The sequence below is a fragment of the Empidonax traillii genome, unplaced genomic scaffold (genome assembly GCF_003031625.1).
Source record: "Empidonax traillii isolate 1590-97213 ecotype Southwest subspecies unplaced genomic scaffold, ASM303162v1 scaffold13:size3042203, whole genome shotgun sequence".
Lineage (NCBI taxonomy): Eukaryota > Metazoa > Chordata > Aves > Passeriformes > Tyrannidae > Empidonax > Empidonax traillii.
This window is the reverse complement of record NW_020955206.1, coordinates 1,383,814-1,392,046: the sequence shown is the minus strand read 5'-3', so window position 1 is coordinate 1,392,046 and position 8,233 is coordinate 1,383,814. Positions and strand designations below refer to the sequence as shown.

Below are 8,233 nucleotides of genomic sequence, written 5' to 3'. Positions count from 1 at the left end.
TAGAACCCTCTCCACAATGGCTGTGCACATCCACAGGCATTAAGCAAGGAGGTCAGGAAGGGATGGAATTGGAGAGAGAAGTTTGGTTCATGGGAATGTGGCTGTTCTGAGGTGATGGCTGCAGTGTCCCCTGGTGCCATCGGTTGCTGGTGGCATTCACTGCTGAATGTCTTCACCCTTAACCCCATGTCTGCCAAGTTGTAATTGCTTTCTCTTCTCCTTCCCCCCTTCAGTGATGAACCAAGAGAAGCACAAAGGGTCTTGTTCCATGGAATTATGGAAGTGGAACAAGCCAGCAATGCTTCATTGGATGCAAGTAGATACCTAGGGATTGTATTTTCAGGAATCATCTTATCCTGGAATTGCCATAGAATGGCCTGGGTTGGAAGGGACCTTAAAGATCTTCTAGGGCAGGGGCATCTTTTACCAGACCAGGTTGCTCCAAGCCCCATCCAACCTGGCCTTGAACACGGGCATCCACAGCTTCTCTAGGCAACCTGTGCCAGGGCCTCACTATGCTCACAGGGAAGAATTTCTTCCTAATATCTAATCAAAAACTTGCTTTCTGCCAATGGGGGAGAAGCCATTCCCCCTTGCCCTGGCACTCCAGGTCCCTGTAAAAAGTCCCTCTCCATCTTTTTGTAGACTCTCTTCAGGTACTGGAAGGTCACAATTACAGAATCCCAGAATCCCAGAATATTCTGAGTTGCAAGGGGCCACAAGTCCAACCCTTAAGTGCAGACATCTGCCTTTCAATAGACAAAGCTGGGTCAGAAGTTTGTTCCCAAGGGAGAGAGATCAGGGCCCTGCCTCACTCCACAAACTGCAGTCTGGCAAAAAGATGGACAAATGCCATAGGAATCTGAAAGACCTATTATAAGGATATGTGTAGTTCATACTTCATTATTCCAAATGTCTAGATCCATTAATGAAACCCATGTTTCATTGTTTCAGGGAATTTTAAGCCCAAAGGGACCATTAGATCATCTGCTTTGACCTGGGTAACACAGGCCAGAGAATTTCATCCACGGAGACAAATAATGTGCGTTTGATTAAGCTCAGTTAACACAACGTTTCACCAAAACAATAGAAATGGATGCACTTTCATAATCCATATTTTTAGGAAAGATCTTACAATTTACGTTTTCCCTTCGGGAATAGGAGCCCAGACTTTATTGTTCTGTTGAATGGTGATGCTGCCTGCAGTGGTGGCCTGGCCACACTCCCACCAAGGGGGGAGGACGGGAAGCGGAAGCCACAGCCACATCACAGGGAACTGTCACCATCACATGTTGTGCCAGTGGGGTTGAAGACCCCTGAGCCCACTCTGTGTCAAGCCCATGGGGCAGGTGTTGCCAACAACACACCTTGACCTGTGGAATCCAATTAATAAAATCCTCTCTCCTCCCTAAGCCATCTCAAATAAGCAGAGCTTAGACTGAACACAAGCTGAGGACACTCCTTCAAATTGCCTTTTATTATTATTATTATTATTATTATTATTATTATTATTATTATTATTATTAGCAGAAACACAGTGGAAGATACTCAGACATTCTGGCCATGAGCAGAGAGTGAAGCTTTGAAATAAAATATCTTTATTATGACTGCATTTTTCAGCTGGCACCAGATGAAGACAATGCGATGAGCACTGCACAAGGAATTGTTGGAAGACACCAGGAACAAATGGCAGAGGAAGGCTGACTAGTGGTGAGAAAACCAAAATATCTTTAGAACCACTGGGAATTATTAAAGTTTTGAACATGCTTCATGGCATCCCTCTGCTCTTTCATCAGCTGTGGAAGTGATCGGCATTTTTTCTCATTCAAATTTTGGCAATAAGCTTTAGCATCCCACAAAAGAGTATCCTGTGCTCTTATTTCCTTTTCCCAAAGTACTGAGTGATAAATGGAAGCATAAGGACACTTTCCCAAGGTCATACAGGAAGTCTAAGGAAGGGGCCAGGAATCAAAACCTAAATTTCTGGGTCTGAGTCCGTCAATACGAACCACAGAGAAAATTATGATAAAGGATATATAATATAGGATATACAATGCACATTCCTTAGCCTAAATAATGTACATTTCAGACAGGGGGTAGCTAAGATGTTAAGAACTGCATCCAGTTATGATGCAGTTTCCCAACTACTGACAGTGCTTGAACCTGTTTGAATAAGAGGGGAAAGGTTTGTCACAGACTGCAGTCACCACCACCTCAAATTTTTCTGATGAAACCCATGCAAATGGTGATGATCCTGAAAGAGAAGGATCTATAGACATAATTTTTCACCAGGCTTTCTATTTCCTGGTAGAGCTCATTTCAACAGAGACTTTTGGTAATGGTGTTGTTTAAGGTGTCCATAGCACATAGCAGAAAACAGTGATCCCACTGTCTTTTCTCCTTTCTTTTTTAAGACTCCCTTTTTATTTTTTTTTTTTTTTAATCTTGTGGTCCACATTACTCATGGACTGCAAATGATTCCCAAGAAAGCCACAACCAGTGGATTCTCCCTGTCTGTACAAACAAGACTGGGTCTGACCTGCAGTGGGGTCATTGTTAGCAGCCCATTTTTGGCTGGAGCTGAGCTGTGAAGCCAGTTCACACACACGGCCACCCCTGGTGAGGTCTGTGCTCCAGAGCACCAGCAATGCTCCCACGGTCACTGCCCACGGCTCGGGCAGCCAGTCCTGGTCAGTGAATCAGGATGTCTTTGACCACCCTGCTCTCTGCCACACCAGCAGAAGGGGATGATGCTTTTGAAACGACATGGGGCATAAAGTGATAAAAGCATAGATATGAAGTCATTAAAGAGAATCCAAAGCAGGGCAACGAAGATGGTGAAGAGCCTTGAGGGGAAGCCGTGTGAGTAGCAGCTGAGGGCACTTGGTCTGTTCAGCCTGGAGGAGACTGAGGGGAGACCTCACTGCAGTTACAACTTCCTTGTGAGGGGAAGAGGAGGGGCAGGCACTGATCTCTTCTCTGCGTGGACCAGTGATAGCATTCCAGGGAATGGCCTCAAATTGTGTCAGGACAGGTTTAGGTTGAATATTAGAAAAAGGTTCTTCCCCCAGAGGGTGGTTGGGCACTGAACAGGCTCCCCAGGGCAGTGGGCACAGCCCCAAGGCTGCCAGAGCTCAAGGAGCGTTTGGATGACACTCTCAGGCACATGGTGTGACTCTTGGGGGTGGTCTGTGCAGGGCTAAGGGTTGGACTCAATGATACTCGTGTTCCTTCCAACTCAGCATATTCTGTGTTTCTGTGAGATTTTGTAGTTAGTAGCAGGCAGTGGGGTCCTAATGGGCCACAGAAGGATCACAGGGGCTCAGCACCTCTGGTGGTGCTGAGCTGCTCTGACGTGGCAGACACAGGGCAGTAGAAAAGGCTCCTCACGCAGCTGTGGGCAAAGCACCACTGCAACCCAGGGTTATCTGGTTTCCAGGCTGAAACATTGTGACCTCAGCTCCATTCCCTGCAGTCTCAACCCAGCAATGCTAATTTAGCACCGGCATCCTGGTTGGCAAAGTCAGCAGGGAGGCCACAAACAAAAGTTCTCCTCCTCCCATGGGTCTTCCCCAATGGGATGTGAGTCACTCAGAGGGCTGGGAGACGGGTGGAGGAGGCAGGGAAAGGTGTCACTGGGAACAATCATCGTTTGTGCTACCTGCCCCTGAACACAGTGGGACTTTGTTCTTCCACCAGCTTGCACCAACACAGGAGTCTCTCCTCCACATGCATCCCTTTGCCAAACAGTAGGACTGAAGGAATCAGCCCCTACCACCAGAAGCGCCTGGAAAGGTGGCAGGTTTTAGCCCTTCATAATCACATTGGAAGGGGGAATTAATTTTAAGTTATCACAAAAGGTGACAGAGTTGTCTTGCTTATGAACTGCTGCTGATTCTGTGTGTACTGATCTGTCGAGGAGAAAAGAGCCAGAAGCCTTTATTGGCTTCGCTGTGCCGAGAGAAAGTGTCTGCCCTCTTCCACAAGATAAGTTCAGCCTTGTTTATTTTCATTTTAGCTGTTCAGAAAGCTCTGTTGTGCGCCTTGTACCACACAATATCACTGTGCCTTTAAAAAGGAAAGGAAGTGTGGTCCTGGCAAACATAACTGGAGCAATAAAATATAAATCTTTCTAATTGTTGTGGAGACAGAAAGCAAAACAAACTGTACTTAAGTACATTGTAAGAAAATGTCAGAGATTTGAGGGAATGGTCATTAGCATACGAAATCATTTATCTCCCATGAGTAAGTGAGTTGGACGGAGACCAACCCATTTAATTTTCAGTATTTTTCCCTTTGGGATTTCTTGGAATGTCAAAACTACTATTTTTTTTCCTCCAGGAAAGAAGATTGACTTCAAGGCTGATGTTCAGAGACCACAGAAACAAGCTGAACACACTGTCAGCTCCCCCAGTCACCCCCTGCACGTGTGTGTAGACGAGTCCCCTGCTATGGGTGAGGGTGCCCGTGCACCCAAAGCTCTTGTGCAGATGCCCCATCTGAGGTGTTAGACCCCATACAACATTCATGTGTGTTTCCTGGCATTGCCATCCAGCTCCTGAATCATCACCCCCACTCGTGAGGGTGTCCCCCAGGATGTTAAATTTGCTGAAATGAAAATTATGGTTTCCTGTAGGTCTGCAAACCCCATGGCCATTGCAGAAAACCACCCCAAGAGCAGCAGAGTCATTTTAGAGTCACCTCAAACCACCCACTGTCTAACTGGTCCAGCTGGTCCCTTCCCTGATGGGAAACTTGCCTGGAAGACACTTTCACAGACAGTCTCATCACTCCATCAACACCACGACTCCTTTCTTTCTTTATTTAAAATCTAAATTATGGAGGGAGAAAACTGTTGGGAAAACACAGCAGGAAGCATCTCCACACAGATGGCATCAGGTGATGGGTGAGCTATCCCAGGACCCTTCAGCCCCCTCCCCAAATATTCCAAATCCCAGGACCCTTCAGCCCCCTCCCCAAATATTCCTTCTCCCAGGAAAACCCAGAGACGGGGATGAATTGAGCCTGATGGGGAGCCCCACACCCCCACACTTGGTTACACAGCTGCTGAGCTGAAATGCATGAAGTTATTTGAGACAGTTATGGAAACATTTGGGTACCCTGAACTTCTCCCTGCTGGATTCTTGTCCCAGATGGGAAGAAAATGAAGTTCAGATCTTCTGGGATTAATATAATCAGAGAATCTGAGGGGAAAATTCATGAGACGTTTCCCTCCTTTCTTTGATGAGGGGGGTGTCTCCAAGGTTAATGAACTGCATCCCTCTCAGTAGGCAAAATGATACCACACATGTTTCAGAGCAGAGCAAGCTTGGAGGTACCATGGAAAAGGTTTATTCTTTTAATTATAGAACAGGAAAATTGTGTTTCACCTCCCTGGCAAGGCTGTTTCTAGCAAGAAAATACTGAACAGTACCAAATGCAAATATCTTGCTTTTTTTTCCCTTTTAATAAGGTGGTCAAAAGGTCTAGGGGGAAACAGGGATTTTGGAAGTATGCACAAAGTCAACAGTGCAGTTAGCAAGGGGATAGTAAGATTTCACAGCTCTGCTTTGATCAGTATTTCAGAAAAGTGAAGCCATAGTACAGAACGTCCTCTGAACTGAAACGAAGGCAGGCTTTGTCTTTTATCTCAAATATCAGCTAAGAAAATTAGAATGATATGAAAATGCTGAACTCATTACATTTTACTCGCGGTTTTGCAAAAGTGTTTCAGTAAGGGCATATGGTTTCTTAACCAAGGCAGAAATTTCTGGGACACTCTAAACACTTGGTAGGGTCTATATGTGAGCCAAAGAAGTCATTGTCTCCCCCCAAATCCTTTACAATATGAAGCTGAAGTCACTTATTAACTAGTGGGTTTTGGAGCACAGTGGTGGTTTCACTTTCTTTTCAGAAGACTTTGACAGACCTAGTCACTAAAAAGTCAAGAAGGAAGGGAATGATTGATTTTGCTTTTCAGCCTAATTAATTATTTTCGCCTTCCTCACTCTCTTTTTAGTCTTCCTTCGTTATTTTGTTTTGGTGCAAAAGTCCTTGTGATGTTTGTTTGAACTCACATACAAGCAAAAGAAAAATGCCCATCCATAATTTGAAGCAGATGGAGCTTGGATTGTACCTGGAGGTTGTGTCATGGACACAAGAAAGAAATTAATTACAAATGGATTTGGTGACATCTGTGGCTTTGGTGACTTCAGTGGATCTGGATCAGGCCTATAGTTGTATAATAAATATCCATTTTAACCCTGAAGGCCAACACCTATATTTTCACGGCTAAGTGGAGACAGCCCTGGGGGAAAGAGAACCTAAGCAGGCAAAACAAGAGTGATAATAAGAACTTTTACTAACAATTTTCTACCTATTATAATTTTTCTCAATCATTTTCTTCTGCTATTAATAAATAATAAATGACATCTCAGGATTTTACCTTATTGCTCCCAAGTTTTCACGTGATTTCAGACAACAAAAACTCCTACCAAGAGTCTTCTCATCCAAATACCTGCAGAATCACAAGTGTCACACAGTAAAGGGACAAACCCCATTCTCACCTCGACAGAGAGGACCTCAGCCTGAGTTATGGTGCTGGTCCTGATCCAAACCACTTCGATGTGATGGGAGATCAGAGGGAGCAGGAGGTTGGGACCTACTTGTGTAATTATCCCATGTCTGTTGTTCGTAGCAAAACCACAAGACCTCGCTGGAACAGCCTCACCCAGGATGCTTCTGGCCTACAGGAGTAACACAGCAGAGCAAGGAGCCGTGTGAAATTTTGTTTTCTTTAAAACAAGCAGTCTTCTAAATCTTTTCTGTATTTCTCTCTCACCATCGTGGTGGGATTTGTTTTTAAGTGATCTGCAAATAACAAGTGACAAAAGCAAAACTGTTCTGCAGGTTGTTAAGCCTGTTTGTGGCTGATGGGAAAGATCAGAGCCAACTCCAGCAATGGCTCAAAGTTAAGGAAACATGTGCTCCTTGGCACAATTTGGTTTCTAATCTTTAAATTTTATGAATGTCTCTATACATGAGCACCAGCCTAAACAATTACACTGTGGGGAAAAAAGGAATGAGATGGAGACAAACCAAATTTTGCTGTACCAAAGATGAGGGACACATGACAGTGAACAGCTTTTTCCACATCACAGAGAAGAAACGAGGGAAATGGATGTGGGATTGGGGTGGGATGACAATGCCAGAGGCTCAGAACAGGAGGCAAGTTTCATGAATCCCAAGCCCTCACTTGACAGCAGTGCCATCATCACCCTTGGTTCCCCAGGCTGCTCTGCTGTCACCATCAACCATTTTGCTTTGGATTTCACCAGAGCTAATGTCCATGGAATGATGATTTCTATCTGACAACAGCACATTTTTAAGGAATTATAGTTCTGTGCTGTTAAGTGGAACTGTTCACACCAGAAATGACACACATTCTTCCAGCTAAGGAACATAAATGGATCCACTGTGCTTATCCATCTGCAATCAGGGTGCTCAGCAAAATACCTGAAGAAGCATTTCACAAACCATGTTGCTAAAATACCCTTTGAGAGCAGAGTTACTGGCCTGGCAATGATCCTGAAAAGAAAAAGAGGCTAAAATTGTCCTTTAAATAGAGCAATTGTCAGTTATTCTCTGGTCTTCAGCTATGATGCATCCCCACAGAGAGGAGCAGGAGGAGGAAGAGTGGTACAGGACAGGGCAGCAGCAATTTCAGAGCTGGTTTGCTCTGTGCTGCTCTGGGATGCAGCTCCAGGTCCTGATTTTTCCTCCCCTGTACCATCCCCAGCTCTCCCAACCAAAGTGAGCTGTGGGTGCTCTCACAATTTGCCCATGTCCTCCCTAGCATGGATTTTTCCAACAGCGGTTAATTGACTTAAGGCCTTACTTCTAACTCCAAACCAAATTCTGAGACACTCCAGGGAGGTTGTTCCAGGCTGTCCCTGCTCAAGGGGTGCAACCATCAAACCTAGGAACAAAAAACACGTTGGTGTTTATTTTGGGATGCTCTGGTTGCTGGTGACTAACCTTGCTAAGCCTTTGGCCCTGAGATGCGGCTTGGCTTGGGTTTGGCTTTTTGCAAGCTGGCAGGTGACACTGCACCACTGCAATGCCTTTTCCCACTCCAGGAGGTTTTTGTGCTGAGGCACACCACCATCCCAGGGGCTGGATGCTGGGTCAGCAGGGAAAGGCAGCAGTTCCCAGCCCTTGACAGCTCCACGTC

At 45.3% G+C, this 8,233-nt stretch overlaps 1 long non-coding RNA gene across 1 annotated transcript; it reads left to right on the top strand.

Moving 5' to 3' along the window:
* The first annotated feature begins 3,481 nt into the window (after nt 1-3,481).
* Nucleotides 3,482-6,827, top strand: LOC114061070. Its single transcript, XR_003572033.1, has 3 exons — nt 3,482-3,582; nt 4,342-4,455; nt 6,698-6,827. It is a non-coding gene; the product is annotated as an uncharacterized LOC114061070 (long non-coding RNA).
* The last annotated feature ends 1,406 nt before the right edge of the window (nt 6,828-8,233 follow it).